The 24,893-nt window shown below is 39.0% G+C and overlaps 1 protein-coding gene and 1 pseudogene across 1 annotated transcript in view; both read left to right on the forward strand.

Moving 5' to 3' along the window:
* The window catches only part of LOC149127463 (actin, cytoplasmic 1 pseudogene), a 43,475-nt pseudogene extending 23,095 nt beyond the window's left edge, over positions 1–20,380 (forward strand).
* The window catches only part of DPP10 (dipeptidyl peptidase like 10), a 1,526,588-nt gene that overhangs the window by 26,662 nt on the left and 1,475,033 nt on the right, over positions 1–24,893 (forward strand). The window lies entirely within an intron of this gene.

Here is a 24,893-nt window from a genome sequence, read left to right on the forward strand (position 1 = left end):
CTGTTATCTTAATTTCATTTTGTGCTACATGGGAAAAAATAGTAGCTACCTCAAAAATTAATTAGGCAAAATGAATTAATGTAGGCCAGAAGTTTATAATGAACCTTATAATAGGCATGATATACCAGTATGAACTATTGATTGTATGATTCATAATACAAAGCTTAAGCAACTATCTATACATTTTGAATAACAACACCTTAGTGCTTACTGTGAGCCCTACACTAATCAGTGTCCATCCTGTTGTTGTGTTCTTGTGATGTGGATTCATTGGACTTTAAACTAAATAGTCAATTTTAAAATTGTATGTGGTGAAGACTTCTCTAGGGGACGTCCTCTTAACATATTATCTAAAACAATGATTGTAAACTCATTTGGTAAAAAGGAGTATCAGGCCAATCAGCAAAGCAGACCAGGAGGAGAATGTGGGGAATTGGAGGCCTCAAGGACCATTTAAGAAGACAACCGCTTTCAAAGGTCCTGAGTATTACCATACAAAAATGCATGTAGATTTTAAAATATAAGCACAAATATTAATTTTAATGCAAACTTTTCTCCTTTCTAAACAGTGACAGCTAATTTAAATTTCAAAACATTGCAAGGGACAAATAAATGCATGTCTACAGATCAGAATTTGTTCTTATTGTTTGTTTACCATCTGATACTTGAAATGTCCTTTATACTACACTACTGTCTTTCTGACAGTTTGTGTATCTCCATTGTACCTTATTTGTCCAATGCTATCTAGATAATAAGGGCTCAATGCTTGCTTTTTGTTTAATAAAGTTTATTTCAATCTGTAGTCTTTCTGATTCTAATCAATTCTTTGAATCAGTAATAATATCTCAATTTGTTAGCCATTTATTTTATATATAGGCTGCAGGTAAGGGCTCCCCATATACCCATTTGATTGGTACAACAGTCCATTTTCTCACTTTATAGATGAGAAAGCTAAGAGGTTAAGTGCCTTTTCTAAAGTTCAAAGCCAATGGCCAGAATGCCTTGATTCCACATGGTCTAGATCTACCCTTTTGAGAGAGTAGGAGGTGAAAGAACTAACGAGAGGTCCATTTCTTCCCAGGTTATAACCTTGACCTGGCATCAGCTAACTGGAGATAATGAACATGTTTTATACTAGAAAATCTTTTCTTAGGAACATCCGTTGGATGACCTTGTCAGGCTTACAGCTTAGAAAGCAGAAAATTTAGGCAAATGTATAAATGTGGTAACTGTCCAAATGCTCATTTGTAAATTGGTTGTTTGGAATTCAGAATTTATTTTCCTGCAGAAACAGTTACAAATGGTGGTTATGTTTCCCCTGAGGCTCATCCACAGAAGACTGTTTAGCTTTAATGTATCTGAAATAGTGTACATTTGCTGTGAAAATGTGTAGAAAAATAAAATCACTTTAATTCTAGTAATTAAATAAAGAAAATTAAATGAGAATGATATCAGCCAGCCTTATTAATATTTTAATATTATTATTTTTATTGGGTTCTTGCTGTCTACTCAGAGAATTCTGAATATTAGCTCAAATAGGCCAGGTGACTAGGTAAGTTTGTAAGTGTTTTATTCAGTGAGAGAAATGCACAGGAATGTGAGGGCTTTATTTAGGCGAGAAGTCTGGAAACGTAAGCTGGGTGCGATTAAGGCAGAGAGCAGGCTAGGCGCCACGGGAAGCAAGCATGCAGACAGTAAGGTAAGCAGAGGTAGGGATGAGGTCAAAAGGCTGCAGGCCACAAGACACAGGGCAAACAGTGGTGGGGAGGGACACTGTGCTTCTGACCTTTTATCCACTTCCAAAGGGGAGTGGTTACATAGTCTGTTGGGTACATGGGCATACAGGTGAGGTCAGGTAGGGGTGTGAAATCATATCGAGGGTGTGGTGAAGCCGTAGTCTTCCAGATCTAATCAATGTAATCCTGTATGCCTGCCTTTATTAAGAACACATCTTGACTTCTAACTTGCAGGAAAGACAGATTTACAGAGGAAAGGATGTATAATTTCCAAAATTATTTTGCGAGGATTTTAAAGAAGATTTATGCACTCTTCAAAACACTTGAGAAATTAATGGAATCATGTTCTTGAGATATCTGATTTCATTTCATGACTTCTAGATGTCTTATCTCTTAACTTCCCATGATTGATGATATTTCTGGGGTCCACTTTAGGTGAAGAGGAAAGACATGAGAAGTATAAACGTAGAAGATAGATGGAGATGGATTTCCTAATGATGTGGAAGTTGAGAGAGACAGTAGGTAAAGGAAAATTAATGATTATGCCTGTGTTTCCATGCAAGAAGTAGAAGTAGCCACAAGCTGTGAGAGTATCATTCTTGATTCCTTCTAGGAGAGGCAAAAACATGCCGACAACAGATAGCTTTCTTCTGAGAATTCAAAGAGGTTGTTCTTGTTTTGTTCCATCATTTCTAGGCGATGCAACCATCCTCCCTGGAAAATGCAGAATTGGTACAGGGTTGAGGTCCAGAGTGCAAAATGCTGTTCAAATTGCACTGAGCATTTATCATCTGAATCTTTATTAAGCAACAGTGTTTTTTCACTTGGATTAGTTAGCTTTTATTGCTTTAATTAACTTATCTGAGAAGAGCATCTTAGGGAAGATTTATCTTAGTGTGCAGTTTGGAGGTTCATAGTCCAAGATTGGGTAGCTTTTGGTGATGTTGGGATGAAAGAAAAGACGACATGGTGAACTGGGAAGCCAGAACAAACTTGGCATAATAACTACCTTCTGATGGCAAGCTCCTGTGTCCTCACAACCTCCCACTGAGTCCACCTTCTAGACACCATAACAAGATCAAGTAATCATCCTTAATCCATTAACTTTTAGCATTACATTTACCATCAGTGTATATTTTAGGGACCATGCCCCCAAAACATGGACCTTGGGAGATACCCAAATTATTTTCCAAACAGCCCCCAGTAAACATCAATATCATATTTTAGTGTCTAGATTTTATCATCTACATCTTTAACTTTCAGTTAGGAGAATAAAAGGTTAAAAAGATTTCATATATTTCATATGGCCAAATGGTTCAACAGGAGGTTGAAGAAAAATGGACATTCACCTGACAGTTCCACAGTTTGGTTAGAATAATGTGAAAGAGGGCTGGACAGGGCAGAGGCATTTCCTGTCAGGCATAGAAACAGAACTGATAACAACAGTCAGGAGGAGGGTTATATTGGTCATAGGGCAAAAACAAACCTGGATGAAATCCAACCACACCGAGAAAACAGGAACCACAATATGTTCTGGGCATTCACTGTTTCTCTTTATTATTCTCTCAACAATAATCTACTGGGTTAGCTGACTAGGCACACTGAATTGTTCCTCAACTGCTTTGAACTAACACAGACAAAGAAAGATCAAAATGCTTGTTGTGCTATCACCATGCCCAAGGAATGTTTTCAGTGCTTCTCCACTACAGAGGATTATTAACTTAGCTGCCCATTTAAAAAAAATCTCTTGAATTTGGGGTGCCAATCCCCATAGGATTCATTATAATAAATATTAATAATGCTGTGAAAAAAACAAGAGTCCCTTGTCTCTGAAGGATTATGTTCTTTTTGCCAAGTGAGTTAAAATGAAATGGATTTTAATTTTATTAATTTCTCATTTGAAGTGGCCATTCAACTTTTAACCTGTAGCAATCTTATAATAACTATAAATGCACTTTGGAAGCCATACACTTTTGGTGAAGTGACTACTCAAAAAACATTTAGGGCAAAGATGGAAACAAAGTATTTTGAGAGTCCCATATTAGAACCCCTGATTTTTTAAAAAAAGTATATACACACATATATACATATTTATATGTATTGTTGCTTTTCTCATAATTAAAATCAAGTGATTTACAAATAGGCAAGATTAAAATTTTAGCAATAATATAAGGAACTTGCATCTTCTATGGGAAATTTTGTCTTACATAGTTACAGATTGATGGAGATAGCAAATTATCCTAGTGGTCAGATTTCTTTGACCTAAGGAGCTGCTTCAAGTCCATTTTTACTAGTTTTCACTGATGATTACTACAGCTTTGCAAATATTTATTCGTCGTTCCTAAAGAGGATTAGTTGTTAAAGATATGTAAGTCTCTAACTTATGTATCATTTCAGGTTCACGGAGATAAAGGGATAGTATGTGCAGAACAAGTCTGGGGAAGAACAATGGCCTGAGGAACAGTATTGATCTTCCTGCGACCTATGCTATCTTTGCTTGATTCTTCTCTCATATTTCATATACTGTAAATACCCAGTACAGATGCATCAAGCAATAATAATAGTCTTAGAAACCAAAGCTCATCTCTTTCTATTGGATGAAATTCTCCAATGAATCTATTGGGATATGAGAAAGCTAATCCTGTGCTGATCTTTATGGCATTTTACAGACATTTCTTTTGGAGATAGTAGATGAGGTTGAGATGAGAAGAGGTATTCTGAATATACCTACAATCTCATCCTGTCCATAATTCTTTGCTGATTAACTAGTATCCATTTGTTTTACCTATTCACTATGTGTTCTATATGAAATTTCACAATTTAGTTTGAAAACGCTGGCTATATGTAGTCACATATATATTATATTTGATTTCTAGGTTAAATTCTGAGTTCCTTTAAAGAAAAGATGCCTGTGATTTCTTATATTTTCTTTCTTTCACACTGACAGAAGCCAAAATATTTTGTTTACAAACAGTGAGGAGTGGAATGTTACTTTTTCATTTAATATATTCTCCTTTATTGGGTACATAGGCCTTTATTATGTACAAGAGTACACCAAAAAGTAATTGTAAAGTGAAAATTAAATTAAAAGTAGTTGTAAAATGAAATTAAAATTTGTTATGGTGCAAAATATTTTAAACTCATGAATGAGTCATTCATCACATGCATTTTCCATGAACTTTAGAAGAAGAGAAGGGCAAGAAAGGAGAGAGAAAAGTGTTCCCATCTGCTGGTTCACTCCTAAATACCTCTATTGTCCAGGACTAGGTCAGGCTGAAGCTAGGAGCCAGGAATTCAATCTAGTTCTGCCAAGTGGGTAGCAGGAACCCAATTACTTGAAACATCACTTGCTGCCTCCCAGGGTCTGCATTAGTGGGAAGTTAGCATCAGGAGCCGTAGCTGAGAATTGAACCCAGGCACTCTGATGTGGGTATCTTAGTTACTAGGCTGAATGCCCATCCTTCCATGAACTTTTTGAAGAGTCATTAAACGCATGGAATAAAATTATTTTTGCACTAAAATAATCTTTTAATTCCACATTCTACAAACTTTTTGAAGTACTCTGTTATATAAGGTACATACTATCTTATTTGCTAATTGGTTTATACCTGAAAGTATCATCGCACCAGTTAGATTGCAAATACTTTGTTGCTGGAATCTTTTTTTGCAGTAGTTGTATAACAGTTTGGGTCCCTTATAACTGTTTAGCACATTGTAGGGACAGAGTTGCCTCTCAACAACAATAAGTAAGTGAAATACGGAGGAGAGTAAAAGAAATAAAAAGCAAGAATTTTTGGATTAACCTGCAAAGTCTAAAATCTGTATCATCAACCCACAGCCTTATTGTCCGTTATTTTTAGCACACAGCATACCATAAAGACTTGATAAAATAATTTTTCTAAATACTATCATTTAATGAAGAGTAATAAAAGCATGATACCAACAATAAAAGCTATTTTACGGTTACCTCCCGGATGGTGAGCAAATGATAGAAGATCAAAATGGGAAGTAGCTTAAATCTGAAAGATTTGGGTCATTTTCTTGGCTAAGTCCTAGAGGACTTAGTTCCAGAGAGATGAATATTCTCACTAGGAGACACAACAATGATTCTATTGGGGGCCAGTGTCATGGTGTAGTGGTAAAGCCACCGCTTGCAGTGCCGGCATCCCTTATGGGTGCTGGTTTGAGTCCCAGCTGCTCCACTTCTATCCAGCTCTCTGATATAGCCTGGGAAGGCAGTGGAAGATGGCCCAAGCCCTTGGGCCCCTGTACCCGCATGGGAGACCTGGAAGAAACTCCTGGCTCCTGTCCTTGAATCAGCTCAGTTCCAGCTGTTGCAGCCAGGTGAGGAGTGGGGAGTGAACCAGAGGATGGAAGACCTCTCTCTCTCTCTTTCTCTCTCTCCCTCTCCTTCTCTCTGTGTAACTCTGAATTTCAAATAAATGGATAAATCTTTTTTTAAAAAATGATTCAATTGATCTGGGAGTTGAAACTGCCATTCAGTCACTTGGGGCTCCTCATGCCTTTGAGTCAATAATCCTTGAGTGATGTGCCTGGAGACAACCGAGGATGGCTAAGTTGTTGGGTCCCTGCTATCCACATGTGGGAAAGAAATTCCTGAGTTCTTGGTTCTTGCTCTTGGCTTGACCCAACCCTGTCTGCCTCAAATATTTGGTTAATGATTCAGTAAATAGAAGATTCTCCCTCTCTCTCATTGTTCTCCTGATATTCCGTAACTTAAGTGCTATGAGATGAATTTAATAATGCTGATATAAAAATAAGTCTAAATAGAATGTAAAATAATGACTTAAGTTCAGTCTTATTTCAAAAAACAAATGAATAAGACACTAAATAAAACAAAGATTATTTTCTTAATATACATATATTCACATGTACACACAAACCATTAACAAATTTGGGAGGAAACACCCATGATAATTACAGTTCTCATTTCTGTAACCCATTGATCCCTAACTGTAGTTTCCCATTGGCTGTGCAGGAATGGTAATACAAAGAGATGCCCTCAGGGATCTTCTGTCCTCCAGACATACTCTTTCAGACCTCCACAGTGGAGCAGTAGTCAAATTTTCACTTGTCTGATCAGAAGCAGATGGTAGACTTGATCTTAGGCACTGTAACATGGGAAGGAGGCATCCCAAGCAGTAGCTTAACCTGCTGTATCACAACATCCACCCATCTGCAGGTGATTTTAGTGTCCTCTGTAACAGAGTAAAGTTTGAGAACCACTGGTACTTAATCTGTATATAAAATCACAGTTTTGTATGTTTTCAGTCTTAAAACGTAAGGTATCATGTAGTCACTTTATTTTTAAACAACTTTTCCTTTTCTGAAGATTGTAAAATAACAAAGTAGAGAAGCAGAAAGTAAGGGTGATAAAGGTGAATGGATCAATAGGAACTCTGTTTCTTGTGAGGGCAACTGGATCATGACTGTGTAGCACAGTTGGAGGGATTGATTTTGTTCAAAGTTTTCCTTTTCCTCAGAGCCTTCAGTGAATGTTTTTTGTAGGCATCTTGTAGTATACTCGTTCACAAATCATCAGCAGTATTTAGAAGGAACAAGGGTTTTTCTAAACATATGAAGACTTTAGAACTTTAAATCTCTTGGGTGAAAATAGTTTTCAGTGAGTTGTTTGTTCTTTTGATACAACAATAAGACCTAGTACCACTGACCACTCTGATCTACCATTCCGGCATATTGTTTTGAAACCAGGACGTTATTAGGTTCTCGATGTACTTTAGCAATCATGGCTTTTATTTTCCATTATGTGTTTTATACATCTATTCATTTATCATTCTTAAGTACAGAACACTGAAGAAAAAGGATATTGCAATCACAGATGCTATCAGGCTTCATTATTTTTAATTAGCTAAGTATTGTTATAAAGAATACTCTGTGATAACTATGCTCAAGCACAAAGTAGACATGAAAAAATGCATATTGAATGATTATTACTTGGAAAAACTGCATTTTATCTAGTTCCTCTCTGCTAGAAATATCAAAAACTCATGAACTTTTCACAGGGATGGTATATTGGACACTAGTGAAGCTGTTCAACCCTATAGCCTACAAGGAATCAAATATATGATACTTCTTTTTTAAATAAACAATGAAATTCATGTCCTTCTAGTTAAACACTCTGTAAAGCAGCTATTTTCATATTTATATTTACATAAAACATATGCTACTAGTCCCTGGAAGTTTAAATAGGAAATAAAAAGTGTATATGGATGTATGTGTGCGTGTGGGGGTGTTTGAATATGGTTAATCAAAGCATAACAATCATACAGAAATGGATAGCTAGGTACAAAACTCAAAAAAATGTAAATGTGCATAACCATATCATCAGGTAAAGAAAGAGAATATGGTAGGCACCCCAGAAAGCCATCCTTTCAGGGACATAATAATGATAACCATTATTCTGATTTCTAATAGCATAGATTAGTTTTCCTCTATTTGGTTGTTTATAAAAATAGGGTCCTATAGAATATACTATTTGCAGATGGCTTCTGTGCAACAGAGTGTGAAATGCATGCATATTTCTCTGTGTAATTTTGGTTCATTTATTCCAATTGCTCTACTGTATTGTGTTTTCTGAAATATGACAGTATATGTATCTATGTATCCTTTCTATTTTTATGGGCAATTGAGTAACATCTAAATTTAGGTAAATAAAAACAATACTACAACTCAGCCCGTTTTATGATATCAAACCAGATCCAGATAGTACAAAAAGAGAAAGATCCACGGTGTCATGAATTTAAGAGTTAACAATCTCCAACAAGAATTAGTAAATTGAATGAAAATGTGTAAGATAAGAAAAATTGTGCAATAGGACCAAATGAGGTTTGCTCCAGTTATGAAATCTTGTCTCAGTGTTTGAAAATAAGTCAATAAAATCCATCATACCAACAGGCTGGAAAAGAAAAAGCTACGTGATCTTATCATTTGCCCCAGAAAAATAATTCAATAAAACACAACACTTTATTATATTTATTGTAAACACTTCACACAAATTAAGAATAGTGGATAATTACTTCAACTTGACAAGGAGCATCCACAAAAATCCACGATTAACATCTTACTTCATGAAGAGAGACTCAATGATTTTCCTCTAAGACAGTAATATGGCAAGAATATCAATTTTAATTCCTCTTACTCCACAAGGTAGAGAGAGAGACAGAGACAGAGACTTACACAGAGAGAAAAGAATAAAGAAAAAGAAGGAGAGGGACAAAAGTGGAAGGAAGAAAAGGGAAGAAAGAACGAGGAAGCATACAGAATTTGAAAGGAAACAATATTTCACCTAATTAAACCAAACCAAATCAAATGGGCAAATGACACGTAGAAACATTTCACCTAGGAATATATAGAATACTTCAAAAACCTATAGAAAATGGAGTTAAAAGATAAGTTTATTTTAGTGAAAAAAATTTAAATCTATGCATAGATTTTTTTTTTTTTTTTTTTTTTTGGACAGGCAGAGTGGACAGTGAGAGAGAGAGACAGAGAGAAAGGTCTTCCTTTCCCGTGGGTTCACCTTCCAATGGCCGCCGCGGCCAGCACACTGCGCTGATCTGATGGCAGGAGCCAGGTACTTATCCTGGTCTCCCATGGGGTGCAGGGCCCAAGGACTTGGGCCATCCTCCACTGCACTCCTGGACCACAGCAGAGAACTGGCCTGGAAGAGGGGCAACCGGGACAGAATCCGGCGCCCTGACCGGGACTAGAACCTGGTATGCCGGCGCCGCAAGGCAGAGGATCAGCCTAGTGAGCCGCGGCACTGGCCTATACATAGATTTTAAATAGTACTTGCTTTCCTGAAATTTTTGGAGAAGCTTCATAATAGAATACAAATAAATGTAAGAAAAATATTTAACCTCATTAGTTATCAGTTAAATGCATATTAAAACTACAACAAATATTATGGTAAACCTGTCAGAATGACTAAAATGGAGATATAACAGCAAGGATATAGAGGAACTGAAACATTCATAGATTGAGATGGAGCATATTAAGTTACAGCTACTCTGGAAAATATTTTGTCACTTTCTTAAAAACTAATCATGCAACTACCATATGATCAGTAATTGTACTCTGGGGCATTTATCCCAAATAAATAAAAATTTATGTTCCCACGAGTGCTCATAGAAGCTTTATTTACGAATAAATTCCTGGTACATGCATGACGTGAGCCACTTCTCAATTGAAAAAAAAAAAAAAAAGCTCATAAAACCACACGGCTAACAATTCAAATATCTGCAGTAGAGGAGTTTTGTAGGGCTACTTTGTTGCTTCAACACATAGTTACATGCAATGTTTTCTGTTTAATTCATTGAGTTTCTCCTAAGATTTTATTTGAGGAATGGGTTTCAGAGGTTAAATAAAACAAGTCAAATCACTCTTTCTGTTTTAATAGCACAAACTGAGGAGAGAAAATAGAGGAAAATGTGACATTAACTAGACAATACTCTATTCAGTAGGTTGGTAAATTTGAATGGCCTTAGTAGCACTGAGAGACACAAGCTGGCCATGATGTATAGTTAGAATTATAAATGGAATTCTACAGAGTTTGCATTGCTGTGATTGTAAAAAGACAAAATTTTAACAAATTTAGTTAAAAATAAAATTGGCTTTTATTCATGATTCAGGAATCAGGGCAGATTCTGTTTTGTAAAATAGTCAGAGCTCCCGCTGGGCACTGGCAGAGGAGCTTGTTTTGTAGGATAGGATCAAGAAAACAGAACAAACTTTTAGAAGCTGGTTGGATTGCTCTTTCTTCACATTATTATGATTACTATTATTATTGGTAAGGGTAAAGTAGGGGGGACTTCTTTGTTAAGCTGACTCAGGTAGGTTGGGACCTCTTGTTTTCATAAAAGACCAGTCTGTTTTGGAATCTATCTGCTCCCTTAAAGTTTTGGTTTGATAAGATGGCATTTAGCATATGACTCTGTTTTGCTTTTAGTCTATGCTGCTGGAGCCTGGTCCAGGAGCTCAGTTCTAAACAATGGCTTTGCTTAATTTTTGTTTAACCAGTTGTTGTTATGGGGTCTTTTCTGAAATGTCTAGGCTCCTCTTCTCTTTCTACTCCCTCCTCTCATTTTTTTCGTTCCTTCTCTCTTTTCTCCTCCTTGCCTTTTTCTATGGTGTTCTGCTGTGGATCTTAGATTGAGTTGTGATACCGACATCCTGAATGATGATCTGATTCTGATAACCCATATTATCTGGACTTCTAAGAATTGAAAATACGAGTATCCTATTCCAATAGCCCTGAGATGAGGAGCGTCAAGGCTGAGGTCCACTCTCCTATCCTATTCCACCTTCTCACACACAGGCACTCAGGGTTCCAGAGATTTCTTGCATTCTCTGACACAATTTGAGAGAACACTGAACTGACTGGATGATTCATTAAAGCCACATTCAGCCACAAAGTCAAGAACACACGAAAGAAGTAGGACTTCGGTATTAATAGATTGGTTATTATTCTTGCTTAGGAATTCTAGAAACCCAGGGCCATGGTGTTCTCATGTTGGTGCATCAAATCAACTAGGCCAGAATTTCCAAAAGTATACTTTGTCTTTTGTGTGTGATATTGATGGAATATAGCATTATACACTGCATTCTAATTTTTTTCGTATCATATAGAGGCACTCATGTGAGATTGATTAAAAATACATTTCCTTTTTGTTTAAATTGCAAAAAATTAAATACAAAGGTTTAGGCAAAATATTATGTATCAAATTTGTATATAATATCTAAATTAAAAAGGTTTTAAAAATTAGTAGCTCTTTTCCATGAACATAATGTTTTATATCAGATATTTGTGCTTGGAATAGCTATAAGTAATTTTTCTGCAGTTCAAAGTTATTTTACTTTTTTTTTGACTTCTAATTCATTTTTTAACTTTTTTATTAAAAAAAAAAAAACAATTTAACAGAGGGCCCAGCATTGTGGCATAGCATCATAGCATAGCAAAGTGACACCTACAATGTTAGCATCCAATATAGATGCATTTCCTTTCCCCACTACTGCATTTCCTATCCAGCTCCCTGCTAATGGCCTGGGAAAAATAAGAAGAAAAAAAAATGGAAGATGGTCCAAGTGTTTGGACCCCTGGCACACACGTAGTAGAACTGGATGAAGCTCCTGGATCTTGGCTCCAGCCTGGCCTAGCCTTGGCCAATGTGGCCATCTGGGGTGTGAACCAGCGGATAGATGATCTCTCTCTTTTCTCTCTGTAAATCTGTGTTATAAATAAACAAATCTTAAGGAAAACATAACAGACAAGCAAAAATTGTACATTGTTGCTCCCCCTCTTCATGGAGGAACGACACAGGACCCTGCCTAGGCTTCATATCCGAGTCACGGCACCATTATGCCTCCTAGGCTTCCTATCCGAGTCATGGCACCATTATGTCGCTCCCCCTCTTCGTGGAGGAACGACACAGGACCCTGCACTGTTCTTTTGTCTGCTCGGCCCTCCCCGGGTTTGCTGCTGGTTCTTCCCGGGTTGGCTATGGACCCTTCCACCTCCGTGGAAGGGCGGTGCCCCCTGCCACTTTCCCCACTTCCGCAGGGGAGCGGCACACCGCCGGCCAGCTCTCTCGGGGGCTGCTCAGATGTTCCTTCAGATAGATGTTCCTGGTGCCTGCCGTTTCTCTCCTCCTTTATAGTCCTCTTCCACCAGTCCCAACTCTGCTACCCACACGCCGAGTACGCTGCTCTGCTCCAATCAGGAGCAGGATCAGCTCCTGCAGGTCATCACTCAAGTTGGCGAGAGGCAGCTGCGTAGAAGCTGCTTACTCCTCTCCCAGCGCCATATTGTGGGAGAGCAGATGCATAGAATAAGTCTTAATTCCAGTAACTTAGTCTAGTCTGAGTTGCTCCCCACAGTACATATTTATGGAGCACTTGGTGATGTTTCATTACATGTATACATTGTATACTAACTACCAAGAGTGTATATATACATATATATATATCCTGTCAAGCACTTAGCATTTCTTTATAGTGAAAGCATTCAAAAATCCTATCCTCTCCTTTTTTTTTAAAAAAGAGAAATATATAGTAAATTAACATTATACATATATATATATATTCACTTTGCATACCTTCATATATATCTGCACTCTACTGTTAATAGGACCCAAGAACTTCTTACTCCTATCTGGCTACAACCTAGTACCCATCAATCAACTTTCCTGAATCCCTTCCTACATCCCTCCCCAGCCTCTGGTAACTACGATTATATCTTTAACTTTTAGGAGATCATCTAATTTTTTAGATTCTACACATGAATGTGATCATTTGAAGAAGACAATTTAACAGTCCCCTCTGGTCCTTCATCATCACACATACTTGTTTTTAGATACAAGGGGGGCATGCTTTATTTTATCTCTGTTTGACTACACCTCCTTTGTTACCAGCTACCTGTATTTAGTTTCTTTAGATTACATGTCAAGGGATTTGTAGTTTTCTGAATATATTGATTTTAAATCATCCTTTTCTTTCAAGTGACAGTACAATATTGTCAATATTTGTGATAGTGTATGCATATGGATTTCTTATCAAGGTTTTCATAGTAAGTATTTGAAAATAGTGATGCTGCTTTTTTTTTTTTTTTTGACAGGCAGAGTGGACAGTGTGAGAGAGAGACAGAGAGAAAGGTCTTCCTTTGCGTTGGTTCACCTCCCAATAGCTGCTACTGTCGGTGCACTGTGGCCGGCGCACCAAGCCGATCCGAAGCCAGGAGCCAGGTGCTTTCTCCTGGTCTCCAATATGGGTGCAGGGCTCAAGGACTTGGGCCATCCTCCACTGCACTCCCGGGCCACAGCAGAGAGCTGGACTGGAAGAGGGGCAAAAGGGACAGAATCCGGCGCTCCAATCGGGACTAGAACCCGGTGTGCCGGCGCCGCAGGCGGAGAATTAGCCTATTAAGCCATGGCGCCAGCCATTCATGCTGCTTTTTTAAGCATGTGCGGATGTTGTTCTACTAGTGTTAATAACTTTTCTCCAGGTTTCAGATTTTAAAATCTGCCAAGCATCACTAATGAAATATTTCAAACTTTTTTTTAAATTGAATTTTTAAATCTCTAAAATCTGTCAGAGAATATTAATATAATTTTATATGCTTCTACATTTTTGGCTAAATTTATTCCAGTGCTCAAAAATATGAAAAGTAAATCAATTTTTGAAAAAAAATAAAAACATTTTATATCTACTGATAATGGTGTGCCCTTATGACAGTGTCTTGAGCTACAGTGAATGCTGCTGTAAGAAAATCTTATAGAAAAATTTTGTTTCATGTTTTATTCTTGCAGACAATCAAACTTAAAATATTTTCCTATCGTAGCTAGAAATTTCTTAATGATGTCCCAGTGCAATTTGCTTGTAACAGTTTGTTTAATAACTTCCCATGTAAGTAGGCCGTAAATTTAGAAGAAAAATAGTATCAGGGTACATAAATAGAAATTTAAAAAAAATTTTTATTTAAATGTATTTTTTTAAACTTTTATTTAATGAATATAAATTCCCAAAGTACAGCTTATGGATTACAATGGCTTCCCCCCCATAACGTCCCTCCAACCCGCAACCCTCCCCTTTCCCACTCCCTCTCCCCTTCTATTCACATCAACATTCATTTTCCATTCTCTTTATATACAGAAGATCAGTTTAGCATACATTAAGTAAAGATTTCAACAGTTTTCTGCCACACAAAAACATAAAGTGAAAAATACTGTTTGAGTACTAGTTATAGCATTAAATCTCAATGTACAGCACACTAAGGACAGAGATCCTACATGAGGAGTAAGTGCACAGTGACTCCTGTTGTTGACTTAACAAATTGACACTCTTGTTTATGGCATCAGTAATCCCCCTAGGCTCTTGTCATGAGCTGCCAAGGCTATGGAAGCCCCCTGAGTTCACTGACTCTGATCATATTTAGAAAGGCCATGGTCAAAGTGGAAGTTCTCTCTGTTGCCTAATTAATCCTGTTAGCTTCTTATGTAGTGAATGCTTTGTCTTATAAATCTAGTGACTCCAGCTTTAATAAAAAATATTCAGTTGTATTGGGAAAATAAGGGTCAAGTAAAATTTAAGTTTCTTTGATTGGAAGGTTCTTGAGAGAAATGATGATCTTTAAAACTTTAGAAAATTGTTTTTATGGTTATTAAATTATTACATTTAATTTAATGATTAAAATTATAAACTTTATAAAATATGATTTTAAAATGTAAAGGCCTACAACTTCTAATAAATCTATTTAAACAAATTACACTTAATTTTTTAATCAGAAATAAAAATTTAATAAATAAACAAATATTATGAAATTTCTTCAAATTGACTTTGGCTAATTTTAAACATCAGAAGCAAATAAAATATAGATAAATAAATCCAGAAGTTTAAATCAAGAAAATTGTTATTTTAAAACTACACTTCTTTTTTAAAAAAATGACATTTATTTATCTGAAAGTCAGAGTTGTAGAAAGAGAGGGAGAGACAGAGAAAGAAAGAGAGAGAGAGATCTTCCATTCTCTGGTTCACTCCCCAAATGACTGCAATAATTTGGGCTGGGCCAAGTCTATCACATGGACAGCAGGAGTCCAAGCACTTGGGCCACCTTCCACTGCTTTCCCAGGCACATTAGCAGGGAGTAGCTGGGTTGCAAACCTGCACCCATATGGAATGTTGGCATCACGGGTAGTGGTTTAACCTGCTAAGCCACAATGCTGGGCCCCAAAATATCAATTTCGAATCAGAAGAATGATAAATACTAACAGCAAACGTGTATTCTGGATAAGTAGAGAAGTCATTAAGATGAGAACATCAAAATGATGCAAGAGGAAATAATTTACATGCATTGGCAAAGAGAAGATCTTCATTCTTGACCAATAAATCATAGACCAGTTGAGTTGATCCAACAGAATGATAGTATGTGTTATCATCTCCATAAAGTCTTCATCAGCTAAAGTAATAACTGCTGAATTCAGAAAGTTATATACAAAAAATATTCAAACATAATTTAGCTATTCAAATTTTGGAATGGCTGCAGAAATGGCCTTAACTTTTTTTTTTATCACCTTACACATTTTGTAGTCATCAATATGTCATGGCTGTCCTGTGTCTTGTTGGTTATACATTGGCACAGTGATGTAGCAGCTGGGCAAGGGTGTAGCACTTCTTGGATTTGAATCCAGCCAACTCCACCTACTTGTTAAGTGATATCAGGTAAGTTATACTGTGCTTCAATTTTCTCATCTGAAAAAGAGTGACAGTAGCAATATCTACTACATTTTAGGCTGACAGGAGGATTAAGTGAGTCAGTACATGTATTTCACTCCTAAACAAGGTCCAATACAGTGTAAGTGCTTATTAGTGTTACTCATTTTTATTACTGCTACTGAGTAATAGCACAATATGAAAAGGAGCCCATAGACAAATGACAAATCTTGAATTAGGGTAAAACTAAGTAGCTTTCTTAATTACATAATTTTATAGTGCTTAATATACTTCTAATATGTATTATAAATCTCTAAACTTAGGCTGTGGCAGAATTATAGTATATAGTGTATTTTAAGCATATATATGACCATAGGACACTAATTCAAGTTCAAGGATCTCTCTGCTGTGGCCCAGGAGTGCAGTGGAGGATGGCCCAAGTCCTTGGGCCCTGTACCTGCATGGGAGACCAGGAGGAAGCACCTGGCTCCTGGCTTCAGATCAGCGTGGTGCACCAGCTGCAGTGGCCATTGTGGGGTGAACCAACAGAAAAGGAAGACCTTTCTCTCTGTCTCTCACTGTCCACTCTGCCTGTCAAAAAAAAAAAAAAAAAGTCCAGGGATCTCATGTGGACACTGCTTTGAAAACCCCGACTGGAAAATAGCAGCCTAGAGACCTCCCTGTGACCACATAGGCTCCTGTAACATCCTTTCCGTAGGTAGGTCCTTTCCAAAATCCACCCCCACCGCTGCCTTCCAGCATCCCATTTGGAACCACAGCCTCAGGCCGCATGTGAATCTGATGGAAATATAATACACACCCTACTTGATCATGCTAACTAATTTTAAATCATCGAGCATTTTAAATGATCCCAGATTCTTCTTACTCCTTTAAAAACTACTGCCAGAGAGAACATTTGGAGCATTCGCTCCTTCAGACACCCTTTTGGTTATGAGTGTATATTTCCGCCCTATTTGAATCTGTTTTCAAAATAAAGTCTGACCAGAAGCTGCTTTAAATGTTTACCCGGGGAAGATCCAAGATGGCAGAGTAGGAGGGAGCTTACTGCTCTAACCCAGGAGAATATAGTTCAAAAAAAGTGGAGGTAGTGTAGTCTCAGGGAAGAGTTAGGGGGAAAATGGCAGAGGAAACTCTACTGAACTTAAAGGGACACGGTGGATCTCCGTGGAGGGCAGGGCGGCCACAGCTTGGGACTCCTAGCAGCTGAGAGCCTACACACCAGCACTGGAAAGTGAGGTGAGATGAGACTGCGATGGCTGAGACACTGGCAAAAAAGTGGTAGGAAGAGCCTAGAGGGAATGAGGCTTGAAGCCCCATAGGGGAAAGCGCACCAGCCAAACTAGAAAAGAAAAAAAAAAAAATAGACGGGACAGACACATTTCTCTCTCTCCTATCACTTTACAAAGGTGTACTGTGACAAGCTGATAGAGCAGGTGCCATTTTGGACATACAATAACAGCTGCGCCAACTTGTGTCTGTGCCCGGCAATCAGCCTTGCGGAGACTCCTGACTCTGGTGGGGAGAAATAACAGGAGCTTGTGACTGTGTGGAGCTTCTGAATCAAGACTGTGAAAACAACTGAGGGTGTGGGGGGACTCACGATGTGGCTGGGACTTTGAGCAGTTTCAGGGGGAGACACCACAAGCTCGGGGGTCCTGTTTACTTGGTGAGAGACATTGCTGGGGAATCTGAACTTACACTGAGGGCTGATCCTTTTTGTGGTCCTTGGGACAGAGCAGACGAATATTATACCCACTGGGTTTAGCATTCAGGCACTGGTCTCCATTGAGGATAAGAGCTCTGCTGATCAGAAAATACTTCTCTTCTGATTTAAAAGAGAGAGAGAGAGAGAGAGAGAGCGAGCAGATTTACCTCCCCAAATGTTTACCAGGGTCCAAGTTCCCACATGAGTCTGTGAAATGTCACCCATGCTCAAATCCTTGATGTAGCTGTCATGTTTCTGCTGAATCTTTCTTTCCTGTGCCTTTATTTTTGAGTTCTCCATCCCATTTTTCTCTCCAGGAATGTGTGAAAACAACATGAAACATAGAGACAGACTTTCTGAGGAGCTGCTTTACAATACAGTCCATGGGCCAGCTTCAGTTGACAAACAGACCTGGCCTTTAACACAAATGGCAGAAGTTTCCAGGCCATATCTCAATGAGCAAATAGAGCTGTTTTTTCCATAGCTGTAGTCTGAATATATGATTATTGTGATTTTTAATGAAAAATGTAATGTACATCTAAAAGGAAAATGAGGCCGGCGCCATGGCTCAATAGGCTAATCCTCCACCTTGCGGCGCCGGTACACCGGGTTCTAGTCCCGGTCGGGGCGCCGGATTCTGTCCCGGTTGCCCCTCTTCCAGGCCAGCTCTCTGCTATGGCCAGGGAGTGCAGTGGAGGATGGCCCAGGTGCTAGGGCCCTGCACCCCATGGGAGACCAGGAAAAAGCACCTGGATCCTGGCTCCTGCCATCGGATCAGCGCGGTGCGCCGGCTGCAGCGGCAGCCATTGGAGGGTGAACCAACGGCAAAGGAAGACCTTTCTCTCTGTCTCTCTCTCTCACTGTCCACTCTGCCTGTCAAAAATAAAAATAAAAAAAAGATAAATAAAAGGAAAATGAAACCCTCTTCTCACAGATGTCATCACTGCTAATTTCATTACCCACGAAGGAGGGACAATAGCACACCTTATTTGTGAACTTTCGTCCCATTGTGACACTGCTCAAGAATATTACATTTTAGCTCCTTTCTCAGCCAGTGGCTTGGCTAGAGGCTATTTTTTCATTCCCCTACCTAGAATTTGCAAACAGGGTATATGAATTTGGGCCCATAAAAGATTGTTTGGACTAGCTCTTGGAGTTACAAGTACCTTCGACTATGCACAGCAAGTGATTGTTTTTATACCAACAATCTGCACTAAGCCCACAGAGACTTAATAAGGTACACATATCTGACTTTATACATAGCACTGGCATTTCCTTCAGGGAGTTTTGCTAACCCCTCAAAGACTTGTGCTATCAGCTATAAAATGGGTTGATATCAGGATGTAAAGAAAGGTGTCTTTAAAACCCTTAACAAATGTCTGAATATAGACAACTCTCAGCAAGTGTTATGATTATATATAACTATTTATTGGTTCAGGAATATTTTCTAAGGATATTGACTATCAATGAATGCCTTATGCATGATCTCTATTGTGTAAATAGCACTTTAGGCTACATATTTTTCTGAAGACTTTAAACCTCTGGTCACTTCCTGCACTAATCATACTATTGAAGAATTCTTTGCTTTCGTGGACCCATTCTGCATTCAGTAAGCTCCTCTGGTCTGGTCTCTTTTCATGTGTCCTTTGTAGAATCAGCTACTTACTTTTGGTAGGCTTTGCCATGGCTATTCTTGCCTTCTGAACTTTGTGAGGTTTTTTACACTCAAGCTGCCAACTTTGTGGGGAAAGAAAGTTTGAGGAAAGTAGGAAGAAGGATGCAACGGAAGGCAAAGGATCTGTAAGAGAGCCTTCAAGAGCTACTCACCCCAGCAAACTCCTCAACCCAGGGCATTCTCAGAGGCACACCAGTGTAGAAACAGGCAAGAAAGATTTTGTCGGGGAGGCAACATATGAAGAATTCACAGAATTTGGCTTATGGAGAAGCAAAAGGGAAAAGAGAGAGAAGGTAAGGAGACATGATTCTATTACTTGTTGGGAAAAAGGTCGAGGGAAGATGACCCAGATCATGTTCCAGACCTTCAGCATTCCAGCCATGTACATGGCCATCCAGGCCATGCTGTCCCTGTACACCTCTTGACGCACCACTGGCATTGCGACAGACTCCAACCACATAGTCATCCACACTATGCCCACCTACGAGGGGCACAACTTCCTCTACACCATCCTTCCTCTGGACCGGACAGTTGGAACCTGATTACCTCGGGAAGATCCTCACGGAGCACAGCTGTAGCTTTGCTGCCTCAGCCGAGTCGGAGACTGTGCATGGCATTGAGAAGCTGCGCTGTGTCGCCCTAGACTTTGAGCACCAGATGTATGCGGATGCGCCCTCCTCCTCCCTGGAGATGAGTCAGGAGCTGCACGACTGCTAGGTGTTCACCATCGGCAACGGGTACTTCCGCCGTCCCGAGGCTCGCTCCTCCAGCCCTCCTTCCTGGGCATACAGTCTTGTGACATCCACGAAACCACCTACAGCGCCATCACGAAGTGTGACGTCGCCCCGCCAGGACCTGTATGTTGACATTGTGGTGTCCAGAGGCACCACCATGTACCTGGGGAATCGCTGACAGGATGCAGAAAGAGATCACCACCTGGTGCCCAGCCCTGCGAAGATCAAGATCATCTTTCCCGCTGAGCACAAGCACTCCGCGTAGACCGCAGCTGTACCCTGGCCAGGCTGTCCACCTTCCAAAGGTGACTCAACAAGCAGGAGGAGGACTAGTCCGGCTGCTCCATCTTTCACCGCAAAGGCTTCTGGGCCTAGTGTTAACTCAGTGGCGTTACACCTTTTTTTGACAAAACCCAACTAGAACAGAAAACGAGATGGGCTTGGTATAGCTTTATTTGTTCTCTGTGGTTTAATTTTTTATTTATTTATTTTTTTGTTTTGGCGCTTTTGATTCAGTGTTTTAAAAATTGGAACAATGAAGGTGACAGCAGTCGATTGGAGGGAGCATCCCCAAAGTTCTAATATGTGGCCAACAACTTTGATTGCGCATTATTCTTTTTTTATAGTCATTCCAAATATTGCCAGATGCCTTGTGTCAGGAAACCCCTTGCCCTCCAAATGCCACCCCACTTCTCCAAGAAAGTGGTGCAGTCCTGGCGTGTGCGGGGGGTAAGGGGTGGTGGTGGTGGTGGAAGGTATGGGAAGGAGGTGACAGCATTGCTTTTGTGTAAATTATATAATGCAATTTTTTTAAATCCTCACCTTAATAGTTTAAAATTTAATTTTGAACTATCAGGCATCATGGCACCCCTTTTTTGGTCTCCCAGCTTAAGATACTTGAAGGCTTTTGGTCTCCCTGAGAGTGGGTTGAGATGTAGACAGTCAGGGCTCACCTGCACACCTTCTGGAGGCCAGTTCAATAAAAGTGCATCCCGAGGACCAGAAAATTTCCAAAAATTTTTAAAACTTCAATTGCTTAATAATTGAAAAACTTGAAATACGATGAAGGAAAGAAAAACAAAAAAATCAGAAGTCATTTTTCCTACATAAAATGTTCTTTCATGACATAGTCTCTGCATACCATTAATGGCTTAATCTGATTCTATGGTGTGGATATCATGCAATTTATGTCGTTTTTTTTTGAATGGTGAACACTTAGACTGCTCTGAATTTTCACTATTTTAATTAATTTTGTAATGGATATCTCTGTATAAAAGTCAAAGTTCATGGTTATTTCACTTCTTTATATCGCCATGAAAGAAGGGGAGTGATTCCTCATCATTTATGGCATTAACAGCCCAAATTAGCACCCAAGTTTGTCACCTGCTTTTCTGCAGAATGAGAAGTTCCACTTTCCTTTAATATCAGCAGAGGTAGTTCATTTCTGTGGATAACCTGAGATGTTTCCCAGCAAATTTTTCCTTAGCAAAGTTCTACCCATGTTGTTGATTTTACTCATAGAACAATTTAAAAAAATACATGATTTCAAGAAAGATTTATGCCAGCAAATGTCTGCAAGGTAAAATTTTCAGATACTTAATTCTAGAATTTAATTAACTCACCTTAGAAGGCAGATATAATAAGTGTTCTTACATAGAGTATTCATGAGATAAAAAGGACTTTTCTCAGAGCCAATGAGCATATTTGTCATTTATTTCAGTATTTTCTTTCTGAGCATATCTGGTATTCATAGAAAACAGTTGTAAAATCCCCCAAAATAGGCTAATTAGTGAATATAAACTTTTGATTAAGAATTAGAAAGGTTTGTTAACCCTTGACAATTCTGTTATCAGATCCTTTGCATTGAGTTATTTTTCACCTCTATCTTGGCTAAGGAACCTTGATTGAATGCATTTGGTACAATTGGATTGGCTCTGCATTCTTACCCCACTCTGATTTCTCAGCATTTCTAAATAATTATTATTATTTCTCTCTCTCTCTCTCTCTCTCTCTCTCTCTCTCTCTCTTTTGACAGGCAGAGTGGACAGTGAGAGAGAGAGACAGAGAGAAAGGTCTTCCTTTGCCATTGGTTCACCCTCCAATGGCCACTGTGGCCGGAGCGCTGCGGCCGGCGCACTGCGCTGATCCGATGGCAGGAGCCAGGTACTTATCCTGGTCTCCCATGGGGTGCAGGGCCCAAGGACTTGGGCCATCCTCCACTGCACTCCCTGGCCACGGCAGAGAGCTGGCCTGGAAGAGGGGCAACCGGGACAGAATCTGGTGCCCCGACTGGTCCTAGAACCCAGTGTGCCGGCGCCCCAAGGTGGAAGATTAGCCTAGTGAGCTGCGGCGCCTGCTAATTATTATTCTTTCAGTAGCATTTTTCTTTAATAGGTAATATCATATCAGAAATTATATATTTTGACAAAGTGACATATTGCATAATTTTACCCCCAAAACTAATTTTCTGTTATAAAACACTTTTATGAAATGTTAAATGGACTACTAAATGAGCCTTTAAGGATAGGTTATCAGTGACCAGTGACCAACTAACCAGATTATCTTAATTTTTCTTTAATGGAATAATAGCAACTGAAAAATAAGGACCATGCAGCAGTCATCATTTAGAATCAAAGCTGTTTTTTGATTTCAAAATTTAAAACAAGTAAGATTTATATGCCTATGCTGATATATTTCACAGATCTTTAGAATCAACCATCTTCTTGCACATCATATATTTTTTTCTCTATGTTTACACTATCTTACATATAAGTTAGAAAGAATGCTTTCCAAATTCAGTTGGTTGGTTAATAAGAACAGTTGCACAGTCTCCATAGCATACTCAGTGGTAGTAACAGCAGCTATTACACACTGGAGTGTGGTTTTGTAGGCTTCAGATACTAAAGCTCCCATTTGAGGTACAGAGATAGCTTCATTTCTTAAAAAATAGGATATTTTAATTCAACAAATGTTTGTTGAATCTCTGGAATGTTCATGGATGCTATGCTAAGGATGATGACGTGGGCATGAGTAACATGATCCTCCGAAGCTTAGATTTTGGTGGATTTGAAGACAGATACAAGGATACTATGAGAAATAGCAGACAGTTTTGTGCAGTTAGAAAACTAGGGGGCCGGCGCCGTGGCACAGTAGGTTAATTCTCTGCCTGCGGTGCCGGCAACCCACGTGGGCGCCGGTTCTAGTCTCGGCTGCTCCACTTTCAGTCCAGCTCTCTGCTTTGGCCTGGAAAAGCAGTGGAAGATGACCAGGGTCCTTGGGCCCCTGCACCCACATGGGAGACCAGAAAGAAATGCCTGGCTCCTGGCTTTGGATCAGCGCAGCTCTGGCCATTGCAGACATTTAGAGAGTGAATCAATGGAAGGAAGACCTTTCCCTCTGTCTCTTCCTCTCATTGTCTCTAACTGTAACTCTCAAATAAAATAAATAAAATCTTAAAAAAAAAAAAGAAAACTAGGACTGGAAATAGTTTGTAATGCAGAAGGGACAGGTGAGTCATGTTTTTCTAATGAGTAATGGGCTTAGGATATATAATAAACTCTGTGGGTGGTAAAGCACAGTGGCAGCAAAGTGTGGTAACTGCCCAGATTTGGCCCTGGATCCTCTGTCCCTTGAGCAGGTCATTTAGTCTTAAAGCCGATGTCTCAGCAGTAAAAATTGGGATGATGATACAACAAATTGCAGAGATGTTTGTGTTGAATGAAGTGGCTTATATCTAAAAATTGGCACAGTTATTGGCCTATTGTGGATATTCAATAAATGCTGGCTAATATGATGATGGTGACACTATTACTTTGAATTTAGACTGCTATTCAATTTCTGCAGGATAGGAATACCATGGGAGATACTCAGTGCTTGGGAGGAGTGGACTCTTTCCTGAACAGGAATAATGAGATAGGCACAAATGAGGAATTGGGAACTGGATAAGGCCTTTGCTAATGTATACTGTGCTATTGCAGGTATAACATCCTTCTTAGGAAAAGCTCCATAACTAATAATGAGATCCAGCGGGAGTTATGAGGAAAAGATTTAGAATTGGGAAGAGTAGATAGGATACATTGGCTAGAAATGTCTTGGATAGATAGTGAGGAGTCATATGGTGTCAATTTGTTTGAAATCATTAAGGAAAATGGAGTTAAGTCAGGTTTTTTTCTGTGGAATCCAGTAAAGGGACAGATAGCAGATAAGGTACAATAAGTAGTGTGAAGTGAGAGAGCATAAGGAAGATCAAGGGTTTAGAGTGGTTCTAGGAAGGAAGACTCAGGATTCAGTTTGTCCAGGAGGGGGTAGAACTTGGATTTTGGGAAGGATTTTGTTTTATTGCTTGTAGGAACTATCAAGAAAAAAATGAGTTTCAGAAAGATAAGAGAATGTACCCAAATTTCAATCAAGGTCAGAAATTTAATATAGGACAGAGTAACATTTTACAAAATGGAGAATAGGATATAGAAAACCAGAAGAGGACACTCAATAGTTCTCACTTAGAAATATTAGAGGGTTCACTCTTCACTCTAGAAAAATTGACCCTGGGAAATGAGTTGTTGTAAAAAGGCATCTTTGAGGGGCCTTTGGTCAGCATGAAGGAAAGAACATTACCGTGTGGTAATGCTGAGAGGTTCAGAGGTCAGAAGATTGTTCTACAAATGAGAAGAAAGATAAACACACTTCATATAGGTAAAGGCCAGTGGGAAGTGCCAGAAATCTTATGGTTAGAGCACTGACTCTGGAGTCCGGTTAGTTCTTCGTGTGTAATTGACCTT

The sequence above is a fragment of the Oryctolagus cuniculus genome, chromosome 3 (genome assembly GCF_051225735.1).
Source record: "Oryctolagus cuniculus isolate XC-2025 breed Fujian yellow rabbit chromosome 3, ASM5122573v1, whole genome shotgun sequence".
In the NCBI taxonomy this organism is placed as follows: domain Eukaryota; kingdom Metazoa; phylum Chordata; class Mammalia; order Lagomorpha; family Leporidae; genus Oryctolagus; species Oryctolagus cuniculus.